The sequence below is a fragment of the Pocillopora verrucosa genome, chromosome 12, assembly GCF_036669915.1.
Source record: "Pocillopora verrucosa isolate sample1 chromosome 12, ASM3666991v2, whole genome shotgun sequence".
NCBI lineage: Eukaryota > Metazoa > Cnidaria > Anthozoa > Scleractinia > Pocilloporidae > Pocillopora > Pocillopora verrucosa.
The window spans coordinates 11,468,797-11,484,976 of NC_089323.1; the positions used below are offsets into that span (position 1 = coordinate 11,468,797).

The 16,180-nt window shown below is 37.0% G+C and overlaps 1 non-coding gene across 1 annotated transcript; it reads right to left on the minus strand.

The window, feature by feature from the left end:
* Window positions 1-3,736: 3,736 nt before the first annotated feature.
* LOC131797423 (uncharacterized) lies at window positions 3,737-11,562 on the minus strand. The gene is made up of 7 exons (XR_010715789.1): window positions 11,494-11,562; window positions 11,134-11,230; window positions 9,700-9,778; window positions 7,752-8,337; window positions 6,454-6,613; window positions 5,000-5,765; window positions 3,737-4,398 (listed from the first exon to the last, which is right to left on the minus strand). It is a non-coding gene; the product is annotated as an uncharacterized protein (transcript).
* Window positions 11,563-16,180: the final 4,618 nt, after the last annotated feature.

A 16,180-nucleotide genomic window follows, 5' to 3' on the forward strand; every position in this document is an offset into this window, starting at 1 on the left:
CAGATGGAATTGGATGAGCATGCTCAGTCATTTTACTTCTAAGTGTCTTCTGTGCCTGGATTTCCTATCGACCCAAGGCCCCAAAACCTCGGAAAATTAGGATAGAACTGATAAGTTAGGAGCAGAAGTTCAATTGTCGAAGAAAAGAATACCATTAAGTAGTCATTGCTTGCTTAAACCTTTCATTGTTTTGATTTTTCGCTATTCTAAGCTTTCAAAAAATTAACATGTTTATACATACCCAACCAAGCATGTATGCGGCACGTGTTATATCGCCCCATACATGGCACTGTTCCACGTGCTTACAACGGAACGCTGAGTGTGTTTCCTTCGAGAGTTGTGAGTGGGAGTTAACCGAAGCGTTGTAATAAAATCGTCAAATCAAGTGAATAAATTGTGATTAAATAAGGGAGCGTGCTACAGCTTTTTCACGTTTTCGACAGTCAGGCTAATCTACAGACTTCTATAGCTTGTATTTTTTGTTTACCCATTTTGAGTCCTGTGATAATACTCTAGAGAACTGTTTCTCTCAAATTTCGTCGCGTCTCCAAGATTCAGACGCAAATTACCGCCACGCCCTCAGTGCCTTTGAGAGCTAAATAATTTATTGAATAGGCAGTCACAATTGGAATCATTTCAAACAAGATTATTATCCTTCAACCATTTGATTAAATACTGAAGATCTTAATAAGTGTAAAAATTCTAAATATCCAGAGTTAGATGTAAGAGACTACATGTAAAACAAATTAAGTGATAACAGTTTCCTCGAGCATAAAACATATCATCTCTTTGCCTGTTTTAATTAGTAATGGCCAGTCAAAAAAGGTACCTGAGGTTAAAACTGACTGAAGAAAAAAAAATGAGGAAAATGCTGAGCCAAAGTTATTTGGCGAGGTACAGTTATAGTTCAATAAAGTTATACTTTATAAATGGTAAGAGCCAAGCTGTACCTTGAGAGCGTTTAGTCCTTTTGGAACGTGTTGTAAACTAGTATCCTTATCACACAATGATGGTGAAGCAGCGGATGCGCTGGCGATACAGGTGTTTCGCCTGCTATTAAACAACTACAAGCCGAAAACACGAAGAAAGGTCTCTCAAATTATCGAATAATTTTTTAACTTCAACACTTTAAACTTTGGACTTAATTTTCGAGTTTACGCTATATTTGCCTTTTTAGCCAAAAATAGGGTCGGAAAGTAATAAATAACTCACCAAGTTAATTATTCACATTCATTTAACTGACAGCTAACAAATGGCCTAAAATCTAACTGAGAACTGATAAATGGCCGACATTTTAACTGACAACTGACATTTGTACCCTCTCATCCAGACCCTCCGTAAAATAGCTAACACTTTTCAAGCTTGACTGAAAATTTGTCGCGCCACTTACTAAAGTTACCTCGCTAAAACATAATAGAAAAAAGAAGAAACACTCCCGCTATTAACATACGGTAAGATTTTACGCTAGTAATTAACGACGTAATTTTATTCAGTCGGTAAAGTATAAATGTAAGATTTTACGCCTGTAACTAACGGTGTCATTTCTTCCAGTCAGCGGTGTATATATGTAAGATTTTACGCTAGTAACTAACGGCGTTAATTCTTCCAGTTGGTATATACTCATACTGCGAGGTTTTAGGCCGTTAGTTAACGGTTTAAAATCTGACAGTATGTGCACCGACGCAGGTTGTGGCGTAAAATCGTACAGTCTGTAGACTGTGTTAGTCACACATTTCGCCGTTATCTAACTAACGCACTGTGCGTAGTTCATGACCTGATATTTGAACGAAAATTATCGACTTTGTTTACTTTTAAGTCACGCAAGCGCACAAGTGTGACGACCGATCACGTTTACGTAACGTTTTAGGACAACTCGGCATCTATTCTCCATTCAGTTGCTACGAAAACCTAAAGTCGTCAACGTAGAAGATAAGCAAACGAAGTTAGAATGGTCAAATAGAGATCTTGGTCAATTTTCAGAATTATGCAAATGACTTTGACACGAGCGCAAGTGAGCATACTCGTGGACTTGCGTTGCTGTTAAGGTGTTGGTGGATGAAAGTTAGAGATATACCCGCGGGTTTGAGGCAATCGACGACCTCCTTGGTGCATAAGCTATGCACTGATATGCTTTTTTAGCCCAATTAACGCTTGAATTTTGAGAATTCTTTCGTGCAAATTAGTGAATTTTTTCTATGCAAATTAAGGTCGAAGAGAAGGGTCTCCTCTGATTACGCTGGTATCAAAAATACTTCAGGTGAAGTTTCCATATTTTGTCAGTGAAATAACTGAATACATCTTGTAACTTCTAGCAAGATAGAATTCCGTGAGCCATATTATTGCAGTCGCTGCGTGCTGGACAAAATCTGTGAAATTTTAATCTTTCGATCGCTGTTCACAAGGGTTGTCTAGCCAAAAATTATTCTTGGCTTATGACGACGCCAAAAAAGAGAGAATTGTAGAACAACTAAACTATTTTTGAAACATGTGTCCTAACTCCTTTTCGTGGGCAAAAAATTAAATTAACCTTATTTCCGACGGTGGCCGGAAGTTGAGAAGACCGCTCTCAACGAGAGTGGCACTTAAGGGCACTTAATTCAACAGAACTGGTTCAAAGTCAGTGCGTCTTGTCATACATAAACTTTTAGTTCTTGAAAAGCGAAATCTAAGCATACTTCGTTTTTGCAGCCCGGTTGGAACAAGTTGGGAGTTATTTCGATCAGCCCTGCTCCAAATAAAGTTCAGTTATTCAAACGTTGACGACAATATATCTAAGTACAAATCAGTAGTGTCTTACCTTTCTATATAGTTAAAAAAATCTAGAACTGCAGAGCTGTGCTTGTTTGTTCCTTGTAATTATTTCTTTCTGCGAGTTTACATACAATAAATAAGTTATTCTCTGTCAAGGCACACGAAGTGACCTAGTATGAAGATGAACCCACACACCAATTCTAAGAAAATGCTGTTTGAACGCAGGAATTCGCCAAAGGCAATTTCGGGAGCCCTGTCTGGTGGTTTCTGCTTGGGACAAAGCAAGAGAATATTAAAATTATAATTGTATTATTTCACTCAGATAACGTGACATCTATTAAGCGCATTGCTTCACATTGTCTGTTTGCAAATCTGCAAATAACTATTCAACCGAGTAGATTGTGCGCCTATGAACGCAGCAATTATTCAAAGGCAATGTCGGAAGCCTTTTTCTGGTGGTTTCTGCTTGGGAGAAGGCAAGAGAATATTAACATTACAATTGTCTTCTTTCACTAAGATTTCACATTTATTAAGTGCAATCTACAAGTGGATTTTGCGTCTTTGAATGCAGAAATTCGCCAAAGGCAATGACGGAAGCCTTTTCTGGTGGTTTCTACTTGGGAGAAAGCAAGAGAATATCAACATTACAATTTTATTCTTTCACTCAGATGTATTAAATGTATTGCTTCACCGCTTGTTCATCCCCAAATCCTCCTCAATTTCTTATTATCCGCCCTTAGATTCAGTCAACACAAAGAGACGTTCATTGGAGTAAAACCCTCAACACCTCATCTTCTTCCGCCTTGTCAGCTTTCTGGATTCTCTTTTCCAAATTTTTTAAGCGTTTGTGTATTCATCAGGAGTAAGAACTTGAGGCGACTTAAGGCTGTTTAAGGTACCAGAGTAGGCCTTCTCCATACAAATCCAAAATAAATTAATACATCATTCTGAATAAACCACGAACTACGCAACACCCTAGTATCTGTCATGACACACTAAAGATCCCTAAATTGTTGAAAGTGTTTGATCCATCCTTCTTAACCTTCACACTTGCTTGCTGATATGTACTTATACACAGATGTCAAAAAATGAAATGACTTTGGGAGTAGCTCTCGTCTGATAGGCAAAGTCCTAAAGAATATCCTTTGATCCATAGAGCCTGTTAGTTCAAATTTATAAGTTCGACTTGTGCAAACATTTGCAACTTCTAACCCAAATGAAAAGGTCCCAAAATTCCGTTGCAAGAATAACAGACAGTTTGAATCCAAGTCTTTCACAATTGCGTCCGAACCAAACATTTTGCGTGGAACTCCATTGCCAAACAACACTTCTTTCTAGGGTCATCAGCGTTTTGCTCTACGGTGCATGCACAGAGCTTGATATCCACGAACGTATCTGCACATGAGGCAAACTTGTTGTACATCGTTTGCCGGATAGAACTAAGGAAAAATACTCCTTACTTTGGTTTGGCAAACTGTTTCACAGAGACTCGATAAACTTCATCATCTGTGAATCCGGCTGGAGGGAACACGTGAATGTCCATCGTGGTCAAGATGTATTCTCCTCGAAATCGTTTGACAACTTTTTCAAATGGTTTTCCAACCAAGCGCTGACAGTTTCCATAGCCATACGTTGAGTCACCACTTCCTGACGAGAGTGAAAAATAAATGAAAATCAAACCAAATTGCAATTTGTTTCTTGAATCAGGCATTTTAACTCATTACAATTCCCTATACCCCTTCTCGGTTCACGTTATTACATCTCAGATAACCTCACCTCAGCTCACTTCAACCACTCTCACCTCACCTACTTTTTACTTAAATAACTTCACATCATTCAATCTAACTACGGCTCTCGTCCGGTTATTACATTGATCTTCCACCCATCTTAGCTATTCCAATCTTACCTCACCCAACCTAACCTCACTTTATTTGACCAAACTTCAGCCAGTCTAACTCCATCACATCTCACTAACCAACCTCAACCTTACCTCCCCACCCTCATCTTAATTAATCGTACCCACCCTACCAGTTTAACGACACCAAACCCCACCCCAACACAACTATCTTAACACACAGCCCCACTCTCTCCATTCCTTTATTACACCCCACCCATCTTTATCATTTCCTTCAATTTGATCAAAATGCATTGTAGCTTGACTGACAATTTGTTTCAGCAGCAGCATGTTACTTTCATAACCCATTAGCTGCAGAGAAAAGAGAAAAAAAAATTACACAACACATCTTACTGTCCATGTGTTGCTTTTGAATAGCATCATTAACATATCCCACAGCAAATTCTGCCAACCAGTTGTGATCGTCTGCATTATTCTTTACAGGAATTGCTTCATCAAAACCTTCCTATTAGCATCTTGTTAAGGGGAGCATGTACAAGTCTGCACAATTGCGATTGGCTAGGATTTCTGAAAATATTCCTGTAACTGAATAATCCTTAGAGTCCTTTCTCTGAGAATCGTGCAAACTCATGAGTGCTTTGTGAACATCATACAACATAAATATGCGCTTTTGGTTTGTTATCAAGGCTCCCATCCTTTCGGGTCCTAGTTTTTCCGTAACATCATCAGGGACAATCATGAAGAACGCTGGATCAAATAACTCTCTCCTTCCCCTTTCAGTGCAACTGAATGGAGTCATTTTGTGACCATGGTCCGAAAAAATCAGAGTCAAAGTGTTTGGAAACAAGGCCATACTGTGAAAAACTTCGCTATGCCGACATCCATGTTGATCATCCGCTTCCCTTTCATCTCATGTCCCGTGTTGAAATGCATGTACGACACCAATGGTTTGGCTTTTCTGTTGTTTTCTAAGGCAGTATACACCTTTCTTATGTAGTCGAAGAAGTACCAACTGTAAAACTGTCAATTAAGACAAATTTTCTGAGGACTGTCGTAGTGATTGGTCCTTCCAATTCTGTTCAACACAGTGCAGGAAAAATGTGTGATCCCCAGAAGGTCCACCATCTTTTGTTCCCTCTTTTCCTGAAATTCTTTCCACCTGATTTAAAATAGTTCACACTTTATTACCTCACATCAACTACAAAGCAGCATTAACAAAACAAAGTGTGAAGTTAGAGTTAATACACAAATTTTCACCAACTTTGTTCTCCTCTACATTATTTTAAGGATTTTGCATGCCAAAATTTATCTCATTCAGTATACTTATAGTGGAGTTCTTGTTTGTTGCTCATTAGATTCGAGATTGAAAGTTCAGCAAGGCTGGGTTGTTCAAAGCCAAGTTAATATACCCAGGGTAAGTGTGTGATATAATTTCACATCTGAAAGCTTTAAAAGAAAACTCAGTATAATTCTTTTCGTCTACAAATTTATAATTAAATGCTCTAAAAAGAATAGAGGAAGCTATTCCCAAAAGACTCTCGAACAAAGGAAAAAAGCTACCCAGATTGAAATTTAAACTTGGGTTAGCCCTTATCTCCTTTTCTGGGGTATGGGGATCTTGTGATTTTGGGCAAAATACTTTACTGTCATATTGTTTTTCTCCTTCACGTAATTTAAATACGTAACAAGAAAACTGTGAAGGAAACGAGCGGGGGCTGAACTATAATGGGCCGGGGCCTACTCAAAAAGGGAGGCAATTAACTCTGTGATGCTTCTTGATAAGGACACAGTGACCAGCTTCTGCAGCTTGAGCCACTTGGCTGGTTAGACTAAACCAATGATTTTACAATAAATCAATATCTGTTAACACACTCCCCCATATATCATACCAACAAAGGTCCTCTTGAAATAACGTCTGGTAGCCCCACTTTTTGAAGGCTCCATATAGCACTTCCACACCCAAAGGAGCCTTTGTATTCTTTCCAGATACACTTACTTCATTGTCATCTAATAAGTTTACAATACAATTTAGTAGTCGTAGTAGAGGAAGCAGTAGTAGAAATGGTAGTAGTAGAGTAGTAGTGGTATGAGAGGTGTTAACCCTTTAACTCTCATGAGGGACCAAGACAGAATTTCTCTTCAGAATATCAATACAGTATCAAGTAATGAGAATAAAGAAAAATATCAGTCAATTTAGGGATTGTTAATTGATCCAATACCAAATTCACTGAACTAACATCACAAGAACTGTATCGCAGATAGTGAGGAGAGTTATTTATGAGATCTTAGGAGCGAAAAGGTCAAATAAAAGCAATTTGTATTAATCCTTGGCCAGCTTCAATCAGGTTTCAGACAAGAAACAATACAATAAACATGTGTGGTACTAATCAATAAAAGTTTCTGTTCAGGTGCCCTCTTTAACAAGAATTTTGATTTACCAAAATTGAGTCTAATTAATTTGCAATTACTGTTGAAATCAAATAGTTTGTGCCCAGGAGTAACAGTTGATCAAGTAGTCTGAGAGTAAAGGGGAAAGCCCTAAGAGAGATTCTTAGTTGGTCCTGAAAAAAAAAGCTGCCTCTCTTAGTCAATAAAGCTTCATGATCGATCAACAACTAGTGTCTTTTCACAAGGATTAAATTGTTACCCATGATGAAATTCTTCTGTATTCTCATTTTACTGTCACTACAATGAGTGGCTTAAGTCTTGGCACACTCTAATACAATTTGAATTCTTTCTGTAACTCATTTACATGTATCTCCTGTATCTCCCCCTCTCCCTCATTTCAATGTTGTCTGGGGCTGGTGTTCATGTTAAAAAATGGAAACCATCAAGCAACACTGTTTAGAGGGGGAGGGGAGACTTTCAAGAAACTTGTTAGGCAGGAAATACAGGATTTCTGTTCATTATTTTAAATGGAGGGTTTTCAACCTCATACTAAGGGGAGGGGTACCAACCACATACTAAGGGGAGGGTTGACAACTACTTTTGCCACTCATTGAACAATGACCTTGTGGTCACCACGCATTTGATCCCATTTCTAGGTCCTTTTTGCTTGTGGCCAAAGGTAACCCTGAAAACATTTAGATGCACTGTACAATTATGAATGAGTTTACAACAAATGAAATTAAATTTGTCAACGCACTTTCCAGAACACCACAAAAGAATGATATTAAGTTTTCAAAAGTCTGTTGACCAATGCTTTGAACAAGTTCAAAGCCCAGGAACATGGTCTTGATTGTAGAATCTTCACTAATCTTCTTCAAAGCCTCTGTGGCTTTTCGCATAGTTCGATAGAAGTGTGGTCTTGAGATAGAATCCATTAACATTTACAATATACATTAACAGCCCCTATATCTTCATCATTTTCATTTTTCTGGAAGATAGGAGGAAAACTCAAGGCTTGAAAAATACGTCCACATCTAAGGAACAAGAAATGAAATCCTCTTTCCAGGTTTGTTTTCACTGTCTCCTGTACTTTAAAAGTAACTTTTCTCTTTGGTATTGTTTCCCAGTCATCAACAGCTATTCCCATTTGTGGATTCACAGAAGCCATTTGAATCTCTGAAGACCCACATACCTTCACATCACAAGACACATTATGTTCCATTAACTTGGTTAACTGGTATGAACAGATCTCTGGGTGATGTGTATCATCACACTTTGGCTCCTTCAACTATCCTGGGCGTCCATAAAATTTAAGAATTTGTTCCTGGCCACTTTTGTCAGGTCTACAAAAAATTTAGTTTCCAGGCGAGGTTGTGTTGGAAGCCACTGCCTTCAAATCAATTAACAAACCCAGCTAGGAAAACAATTTCCTAAGGAACAATTCCTCAAACAATCATGTTACCAGAAAGTTGGAAAACAATTTTTTACTATCACCAACAATGTATTCTGAAGGTCTAGTAATAACTCCCTATGAATAGCTGAACTGTGGAGATACCTCATGTTTTTTATGAAGTTTCAGTTGAACCAAGTTTCTTTGAGAGTTCTGACGATTCAGGGTTCAGTTTATGATAGTACTTGAAACTGTTTATGTTTTTTATATTTAGAAATAAAAGCGAAAAAGGAAATCACAAGACCTTTAAAAAAATGTACTAACATATTTATGAAGCACCCTGAGCCCTAGTTAAATTTTGGACCTTGAGAGTGGCTACTTATTTGAGGCTCAGCCCTTAATAAACTTTCACCGTTTTCTGCAAGAAGCTAGTTTATTTCACAGCAAAACATTAAATATTAAGAAGAGGCAAAGATTTACCATGATAGAGAATGAAATTACAGATTTTAAGGCTGTAAAGAAATAGCAATCAATACTCTTCTTGTGCACTTCAGTTTTCTCTTTGGCAGGGGGAATGGGTGCTTATTCGAGGCTAGGCACTTTTTAAATTATGGTCATTAGCTATTCATAACAATATGTTGTATTTAGCAAATAAACAACAAAATAGAAATGTAAATATTAATTTTATATTTTAAATCTTTACTATACTGTTCAACCATGAGCACCACAAATATTTCTGGATTGTGATTGTGTTGAGGAAAATAAGCCAATGGGGTGTGGGAAATAGTAACTGCATGCAGTAATGATGGTTAGTAACTTTGCAGTTTGCATGCAGATCCCTATCTCCCATCTGAAAGGTGACAATACAAAAAATGTATTGCGCATACATGTTAACCATTTGTGTTTTCTGAGCAAACAAGTAGACATATGAAATTAGAAGATCCTCGCAGCTAAGAACACTACTGAAACTAGTAGTTGTAAGTAGGACCTGAAAAAAATTTCAGGCCCGTACGGGATTTGAACCCATGACCTCTGCGATATATGAAAATTCACATATTTGCACTGCGGTGGAAAGATGAAATTAGAAGATCCTCGCAGCTAATGCTCTGCGATACCGGTGCAGCGCACCGGTATCGCAGAGGTCATGGGTTCAAATCCCGTACGGGCCTGAAATTTTTTTCAGGTCCTACTTACAACTACTAGTTTCAGTAGTGTTCTTAGCTGCGAGGATCTTCTAATTTCATCTTTCCACCGCAGTGCAAATATGTGAATTTTCATATATCTAAGTAGACATATGTACAGCATATAGCCTAACTTGAGAGGTTTGCATTTTCTTACAATGATAGATGAGGTATTTTTTTTAGAGATATTTCCATGCTGTGGACTTGTGGTTTCTGAGATAGAAGTCAGTGAAACAAAGATTGGTTATTAGTAAGAATTATTTTGGAGGGTAGCATCTTTTCCTTTGTCTGAATGGTAATTGAATGTGATTATATTAAAATGTAAGCAAAAATATGGATAAAAAAGAATTTTTTTCATTTTTTTTTTTGGTCATTTTTCCTGAACACACCATAACTCATACTTCTAATAACTCCAACCTTTAACCCTTTAACTCCCACAAGTGACCACAACAGAATTTCAATACAACATCAAGCACACAAGTGATGGGAACTGAGAAAAATATCAGTAAAAGGATTATAGGTTGTTACCACCAGCGCCTTTGTTTGGAGGCTTGGCATATTAACTCCGCCCACGCTCCTTTAAATCGTGACGATGGCGGTTTGCTTCCTGACACCTAATTACACCTCGTCAGAAAAAAGGCCGCTAATTAGTGATCATATAAAAGGACCTCTTGTTGCAGCGTTTAGATCACCCCTGATGAAGGCACTAGACAGGAGTGTCCAAACGTTGGGTCTATGAATTGTAACTTCTTCGGTTACATTCATTAAATCTGCAAACCAGAGTAGCATCAAACTATGCCTGATTGTCCACCTGGTTGCCGTGTGAACTTTAATATAATGTATGAACATCATTCAAGAATTTAATCATTTGTGCCTTATCCATTGGTTGAAATAAAAATTCCTAACTTTACCGAATGTGAGTTAACATTCTAGATAGTGCAACTTGTCAGCTTTGCCATACAAAAGAATGATACATATATGCCTTATATATTATCGTCCTATAATTATTTTGCAAATCATTAGCATATTTCCATTTCACAAATTACAGATTTTCATTTTGTTTCGATTTGTTTTGCAAATTACAGTAAGCCAGTTATAGGGTTCATAATTTATCTTGAACTTTCATATGACTGGGAGTCAAGTCTACTAATAATGATGACAAGAATAATCATATCGAGTCAGTGAGCAGAGGATGATGATAGCTTTGGAAAAAAATTTATATTTCCTGTAACAGATTATTCCTTCCTTCATCTTTTTTTTGGGGCAAGACACCAAAGTTCTGTTTTTGTTGCTTTCTTTTTAATCACATCTTTTAATAACATCATAATGTAGTGTAGCACAAATTTGAAAAACATTCATGTCAGTTTTGCTGTGATTGTTTCCTAACTTCTCTCTCCACATGTTTCCTTACTCTGTGATTCGTACCTGAGTGTCCTTCATTGAACTATAGGAGATAGGGTTGATCAAAATATGATGCATCATGGTTGACTGTATCACAAGCTTCTTCTAAATGCTAGGTCCTAATTCACATTTTTTATATTTGGTTACATAATTCTTCATGGTCTTACCTAAAAGAGCATCGTTCAATACTGGTACTAGATCAGTTATTTGCGAATGCATGCCTATTCCAATAAGCGACAAGGTTGTGACGATAGAGGCAAGAAACTGTAAGCAAAAAAGGAAATCACCATGAAAAAAATTGTCTTCTACAGAAATTCCACTTCTTATATGAAACATGTACAGTTAAGTGACTGTGAATACATTACAATTATATATTTGAACTGTGACTAATAAATGAATATGCAAGTGATCTTGATATATTAATGAAGATAACTTATATATTCATTTATCAATTTTCAGTTCACATAAATGATTTCCTATATTCACAGTCATTTGTTCATCACTTCGCAGGTTCATTAGAAACCAACACAATGACCAACTCCCTGTTGGCTTGTTAGCTCAGCTGGCAGGGCACTGCATGGTATTGCAGAGGTCATGTGTTCAACTTGCAGACAGGCCTGAATTTCTTTCAGGTCTTATTTTCCCCACTGCTTATTATATATGCATTAATTACTGAGACGATACTTACATATTCACATACAGTTAAGTAACAAAACCATGACTTTCTTTGCTTGATCAGTAAAAGGGAAAAAACAGAAACCAGCTATGTGAGCCAGATGAAGGTTATGTGCTGAAAGAGTGGTTTTGATACAAAAACACATTCTGTCGTGCACTTTCTTTGGCAAGACAGTTGACTTTCACAATTTCTCTTTCTACCTAAGCAAACTAACTGGGGTGCTGAGGGTGTCAGTAACAACTGTATGACTATATTCCAATTAGTAAAATGACTGTGTTTATAACAAGAAACCCTGTGAGAAAAGAAAACAGAAACTATTACTAAAATACATGCAGGGCCAAGTTATAAAGCAATCCTCTGCATCTAACCGAACTCTATAAGGACGTGTTTTAATATTCTAAATTTTCAGAGGAAGGTGTTTCTTGACCCCCCCCTTCAGCCCATTGTAAAACACCACAATCACTGCTGCCTTTAGGATCCATCACTTCAGAACTTGTTCCTACATTTATCTGCCTGATAGCAACCTGAACATTCCTAAAATGTAACGGGAGTACTCATTTTATGTGATACCATCTTTTTATTGCTTATAGTAAAACAATAGAGTATGTTTACAGGCTTAATATCACTAGTCAAACATGGTCATAACTGATGGCCAATATGGCTTACCAGTACATGTTTTACCATGAACAACTATAAAATTAGTGAAATAAAAAAGATTTAATTAAACATGGTTGGCCTTGGCAGTGAAACAAACTGGACCATGATAGATTGTGATAGACCATGGTCAACTACAGTCAAGTTACTCAATCGAAGCATGACGGTTCATTATCAACCAAAATTTGAACTAAAACTGACCATGGTTAAACATGGTCAATCATTGAATCTCTCTGTATGACAAGTTGGGTATTAACAAACCTATTTAAATGACCTAAAACCCTGATATATTAAATCAAACTAGCAGTCCAGGGTTAAAATCACTCTTCATAACAATTTTATTTTGGCTTATAAATCAACCTGTGCATTCGGTATTTATGTAACTCTGTGATTACATTGAATCATACTGTGCCATAGTCAGTGCAGTTTGATTTAGCAAATCATGACTAAAACTTCTACAAACTCCCAACATTCCAGTAAAATTTGATAAGTGCAAGCCTGTTTATTAATTAACCAAGCAGTATACTTAAACAATTTGGAACTAGATGGTAAAAATTAACTTTTATGAAGCTAATTTATTTGTCAAATTATACATAAACAGGCTTGACCGTTGACAATCTCACAATCACTTAAATTGAATCAAAATCAATACCTTGTGGTGCGTACTTCCCTCTCATATTTTTTAGATGACTTACATTTTGGCATTGACAACTAAAACTGTTGATTCTTTAGGGTCTACCGCATACTTAAGGACTATTTGGGAACAGCTCAAATCCTCAGATGAGTCTTTCGCTACCGAAGTTAGTAATTTTGGTGATGCGAAATTTCAACCGAAATGTTAATGTGAATTATCGCCGCCATGACATCACTCTTCTTCTTCCTGAGGAATCGTTTATGTACGCCAGTACTCCACTACTGTAAAGTAGCAAGGCTGAACAGACTAAATCAGCTCTTTAGGTGTACAAATCAAAGTTACTGGCTATGAAAGTTTACTTAACAAAAGTCTAGTCATAAGAATTCTCGATAAGGTTTCTGCTTCTTCTCTTACGAATTCACTTCGTAATATTTTCAATTAAACATTCTTTCCAGGATAACTATGATACTTCATTGCCTGATGAAAAGAATTCTCGTTCTTGAGAAAAGAATTCCCGATCTAGTGGCAAGGGTTTCTGAAATAGAGATTCGTCTCAAGATATTCAGATGGAAAGCATTCTTACCAGAATTCTCCTCTAGCTATTCAATCTCGTCGCGAGGAGCTTGATTCTTCTTGAAAGAATCGCAATCAAATTGTTCTTGTGATAAGAATTTTGGCCCTTAATAAACGAAAATTTCGAAAAGGGGAATTTTTCCCTGTTGTTTTAAATCAACTGTGTCTTCTACACCAATATAAGCAAGAGATAAACAGACAATAAAAATATAATATGAGACCAATCGACCCCGTAACAAGTTCACGAAAGCTATGTCAAGGATGGGTTGAATCTTTGATGAGGTGGATAAATGAAGGTTCTAAGACATTTATCTCAATAACCTGTAGACGAGCGCGGCCCTAGATGAACTTAAACGCCATCCTAAATGAAGTTAAATGCCATGCAGCCAGAAATTTGATTTTCATGGAAAGGTTCTTTCAAAATCCCTGAAATCATCAGTTGTTTTACAGGAATTTGAAGCGATTCCGAATGTCATGTAGCTTTCGCACTTCGATCCAAACTTGCCTCTTCTTTGCACGGATAATTTCGAACTGAAGACTAACACCTAATTTCTCCTTACAACATCACCCCTGAATCACACATTAAGGTCACAAGAATAAAGGGAGTGGCACCAAAAATGGAACTTCTTTTTTTTATTTCCCTATTCTGACAAATAATTAAAACTGCAGTGTTCTCCTCCTTTCAGAAGGATTGCAGTCTTAACCAAGGACATTCTTTACCTGAAAGATGTCTCCTAGTAGGATTCATCTTCAACCACTGCACAGTCAAAAGTACCCACAGAGCTAAAATAGGAAAGGCGAGCTAAGTGGAGAATGGAAATGGTAAATATCATAATTAATCCTCCAAAGGCTAAATAGAATGGTCTTCAAGAAGTTTTAAGCAATTGTAAGTTTCCTGAGGTTATGGATTGTGATAGTCGAGATTAGAGTATATACAGTTATTTCCTCCAAAATGTTTTTCTTAGATACAGGCAAGTTGTAACTTTGAAGCGTACCTGTATAGTTGTCGCCATCACTTGGATCAAGTCTACTTTCGTTGCCGCCCTTTACCCGGTAGATTTTCGCATAACAATTTCTTATGGTTGTATAGTGATACCATTATGCGTGATTGTTTCGTTTGTGTCGTGTACAAGAATTTTCTGGGCGCTCAGACATCGTAGCAACGAAGTACAAGATCTTTTCCAACACCGAAATAGCCAAACAAACCCGCTGAATATTGTGCGATACAGAAAAGCCGTGAACGGTTCTTTGTCAGTGCAGCTGGTGTTACTTGTTTGTTATTCACCATTTGCTGTGGTTACTAATAAAGCACCTTCTTCATCGTATCTCTTGTAACTCTTGTGTTCTTCAACTCATCGTTAAATCCAATTCTTTACTGTTGGAAGATTAATGAAGTGAGACAAGCAGTAAAGCAAATAATAAGACAAGCGTTTTACTGTCCTTGGGAATAGATCCATGTATATCGAGGTTCATAGTGAGATATGTCACCTAATTCTTAAAAAAAAACCAGAGAGCAAGGTGAAAAGATGTCGGACAAGTATCCAGTAGGAAAATGTCATCGCTTTTTAGGTTATGTCTGATTTGAATTGGCAAGTTAAGATCGAGTTATGGTGTTAAATAGTTTTCCTTTATTCAGGGAAAAATTATTACAAACATATGCTTTTAGATAAAAGCGACAATAAAGAGTGTTGCTTGGTTTTTTCTTTTTGTAATTACACGGCCAACATTTCGAAGCAACGGTTGTCAGTTATTCTGGATAGATAAATAAATCCCGATTGGATTCAACCTCAAAATTTTCAAATTGACTAAAATAACAATCTGATTTTGCGCCAAACTGCATGGTATATGTAAATATTTCTATCTTAAAATTTGAATCTTGATTAGACTAGACTTCAGTTCTAATTGGCTAATGTCGGTTTAGCAAATAACTAAAGTAGAATTTTGATCAACGAACGGTGAATTCAATAACTTTTGATAATTGGAGATGTATTTAGGTAATTTAAAGCACGTTGTGTGACGATAAGTTTTCGCCCGCTAACTGGAAAACTGGAGGACTGAATCTTCGCGGACGGCACAATAACAACTGGGGGAAATAACTCTGTAGAGACGACTTGGCAGCGAGAACGGAAACTCGTCACGATTTCCTGGTACACGGAGATCTACTTCGAGCGAGCTTATACGGACGTCAAGGATCAGACAATCTTTGGTTCCACAGTACTTTTATTCTAGGTCAGACCAACAAGCGACATGACCTCTAGCATACTTTAGTTTGTAATCATCAAAGCTGTACAAGGTACTTGCTTAAGAAGTAACTGGTGCGAAGTGCTATTGTTACACAAATCGCAATATTTGAATAAGGACACAAAGGAGCGGAAAAAAGTCTCTTTGAAGTTAAACGAAAACTACTTAATTATTCCATCTGTTTCTACGACGGAAAGAATCTCAAAATTAAAAAGACGGATGCAATGAACTTTAGGCCATTAAAGTAGGAAACCTAGGTGCGAATTTACAGCTCTGGTATAGAAAACAATACCTATCTTAATTGCAGTAGCGCAGCTCAGGAAATAAAAAAACCAAAAAGCAATTAAAAGTTTCTGCTTATTTATACAAGATTGGTTTGGAAACCATTGCATGAAAAGAAATTAGATTTACGCGTTTAAACTCAGCTGCTATCTAC